This window comes from Phycodurus eques, chromosome 9 (genome assembly GCF_024500275.1).
Source record: "Phycodurus eques isolate BA_2022a chromosome 9, UOR_Pequ_1.1, whole genome shotgun sequence".
In the NCBI taxonomy this organism is placed as follows: Eukaryota; Metazoa; Chordata; class Actinopteri; order Syngnathiformes; family Syngnathidae; genus Phycodurus; species Phycodurus eques.
Genome location: NC_084533.1, coordinates 1,649,090 through 1,650,932, shown reverse-complemented (window position 1 = coordinate 1,650,932; position 1,843 = coordinate 1,649,090). Strand labels below are relative to the sequence as shown.

The 1,843-nt window shown below is 47.5% G+C and overlaps 1 non-coding gene across 1 annotated transcript; it reads right to left on the bottom strand.

The window, feature by feature from the left end:
* Positions 1–1,313: 1,313 nt before the first annotated feature.
* trnal-cag (transfer RNA leucine (anticodon CAG)) lies at positions 1,314–1,395 on the bottom strand. Its single transcript has one exon. It is a non-coding gene; the product is annotated as a tRNA-Leu (tRNA).
* Between the last annotated feature and the right edge of the window lie 448 nt (positions 1,396–1,843).

Genomic DNA, 1,843 nt, shown 5'->3' with positions numbered 1-1,843 from the left:
CTTGAATTCTCTCGTGGCTGCTCGATTCCCATGTTTCTCCGTGTAACTGATAGCTTGCAGTTTAAACTGTGCTTCGTAAGCGTGTCTCTTCGTAGGTGGCATTTTCGGGGGTCCTTAGCCAAATACCTAGCTACATACCTACTGGGGGCGTGCCTTTAGCTTTCACGCTCACCCTTGTTGAAGCTCTTTCTGACTGGGAACTCTGCCAGACATTACCAGCATACCCTCACAATACGTAATTTTCTTTCAGGTCGAACTGGCATCTGCCACCAACATCAAAGCAAACACACCACCCGGTGGGAATCAGATTGCAGCTCCGGCCCTCTTTTGACCCCATTGTCCAAGAAATACGGCAGCAAGTCCGATGACAGGACCACAAAGTTCATCATCGAACTGCGGCCTTAGGTTGTATGCAGTCAAAGTTCAAGAGCCACTACACCAGGCATTGGTAGCTCAGTGGTAGAATTCTTGCCTGCCACGAGGGAGGCCCGGCTACAATTCCCGGCCAATGCAGCTTGACTGTTTTGTGTATATTAAGCTCTATTTGAGGTAAAGGAGTACAAACTCCTTCTGCTTGCAAAACACAAATTTTCTCCTGTCGGTACTGGACTACCGAGGACAGGAAGCAAGTGTTTGTTAGTCAGAGCTTGTCAGAAGTGATTCATATGCCTAGACTTTGCAAACGTAATTCACCAACTTGGCACGCTTGGCCATCCTCACAAATATCCCTTGTGTTGTTTCATGGCAGTGTAGGGTAGAAACAATGATAACACCCGAGTTTTACCAATTTCTGTTGGACTGGAAAGCCAAGGAGAGGAAACAAACAGTTTTTGTCAGTCTAATCACACTAGAAGCAGAATTTCAACCCGCATACCCGTAGAGACTGCAACCTTAATGGAGTTGCTTGGACGGGTCTGCCACGCCAACAGACATCGATTGTGTTGTTTTTCATGGCATCGTATTTTACTGATGTTTATATGCATGCCAGTGCCTCTAACTTACTGACTCAATACTCATCTGAAATGTAGGAATCCAAGTCAAGAGCATGAGAATGAAGACGTCTGTTGACGGAACATGGGCCACTCGGACTTCATGTGCCCTGCTTGCCACGGGACATGGACAAAGTTTTGCCGGAGGTGGGAGTTGAAGCCCTTTCTGACTGGGGACTCCTGCCAGACATTACCAGCGCACCCTCACAATATGTAATTTTCTTTCAGGTCGAACTGGCATTTGACCCCAACATCGAAGCAAGCACACCACTCGGTATGGAAATAAAGGACAGAATGGACACATTGTCTTTATACATAAGACATTGTCAGGAGTGGGATTTGAACCCACGCCTCCATAGAGACTGCAAACTGAATGCAGCGCCTTGGACCGCTCGGCCATCCTGACAGTGTGCTACTTTGTTGCTTAGAACGAGCACATGGTCAGGATCTTTATTCATCCCAGAGGGTAAACTCATCCGGTGGGCGACCCGTTCGAGAGCATGGAATGTAGTCAAAGTACAAGAGCGCCTGTACCAAGCATTGGTGGTTCAGTGTCAGAATTCACACCTGCCATGCGTGAAACCCCGGTCCGCTACCTGGCCAATGCAACTTGTCTGTTTTGTGTATATTAAGCTTGATTTGAGGTAAAAGAGTGCAAATTCCTTCTGCTTGCAAAACACAAATTGTCTCCTTCCGGTACTAGACGACCGAAGACAGGAACCAAGTGTTTGTTGGTCAGATCTTGTGAGAAGTGGGTCATATGCGGAGACTTAGCGAACGTAATTCACCAAATTGGCGCGCTCGGCCATCCTCATAAATATCCCTTGTGTTGTTTCGTGGCAGTGTAGGGCAGA